Below are 1,178 nucleotides of genomic sequence, written 5' to 3'. Positions count from 1 at the left end.
TGTAATAACAACTTCTATCTCTCTGTAAGTATTATCTACTCTATAAGAAGATATTGTATCAGTTCTGACAAGAAGCTTAGATGCTTAAGTAGTACAGAGTAAGAGTCTCAGAGCTTCAAGCATTAACAGATTCTATTAAGACTGAGAAGATTCCTCTTACTCATCTATAAAAGAAGGTAAAAGTGTGAGTCTCTGAGATGAAAAAACATCTCAGAATAACTGACTCTAAGAAGAAGTCAGCTGATATTGCTGTTAAAAGTATCACAGAGATCAATCAATAATTGAAGAGAATCTCACTTCAATTAAAGCAGATAACTGAGATGCTTTATAAATTGATAAGTTAATACTTTAAGTATCTCTTATACTCTTCTACAGTATACTTCTCTGTAGTGCTGCAGCACTAACTTCTCAGCAGACAAAGATATCAGTGCTGAAGACTTCAATAATAAAGAATGAGTTTGATAAGAATGTAATTATTAGTGAGTAGAATCTGATCTCTCTTTTACTTTTTCAGTGAGCTGTGATTTCATTAGAATAGCAGCAGCTTATAAATCTATAATATTAATCTTTTTATTGATTTTAAATATTTCTTTTCTCTAACTGCTTCAGGAATTTTACACTTGTATAGTCTTATTAAACTTCTAAAAACTCTTTGAGAGAAAATAGAAGAAGAGTGCTACAGAGTTCATAAGACACTGACTCATTATTACAAGATCATCTCTAAAAAACTCTTTAAGAAAAATGAGAAGTCTTAAGTAGTATTTCTTGTTCAATATCTCTGACATGTAACAGAGCAGTCTCTACTAGTTATCTCATAGCTTGTAATCTCTTTCTCAGCATTTTTCAAATGCTTAAGCAGTTCTTATGAATTCTCTGATAATGAATAATCTTCTCATTTAATAAGATATTGAAGCTTGCTGTAATATATTCACTTATTTAATATTTTCTTCACAAGATATTCAGTATCACTCTCAATCTTGATATTATTCAGCTGAGATGGCTTCATCTCAGAGTATTGCTTATAGAGTTTTAAATAGAAAATATAAAAAACAGAATGAATTGATTTCAATTTTGAGAATAATTTTAACTCATATATCTGCTTACTTATCACTCTTATTACTGAAAAAGATTCTAGTCACTACTCACTGAGCTTCTTACACAGTCTTATTATCTTGATA

The sequence above is a fragment of the Blastomyces gilchristii genome (genome assembly GCF_000003855.2).
Source record: "Blastomyces gilchristii SLH14081 genomic scaffold supercont1.9, whole genome shotgun sequence".
NCBI lineage: Eukaryota > Fungi > Ascomycota > Eurotiomycetes > Onygenales > Ajellomycetaceae > Blastomyces > Blastomyces gilchristii.
The sequence above is the reverse complement of the archived record's forward strand: the minus strand, read 5'-3'. Positions refer to the sequence as shown.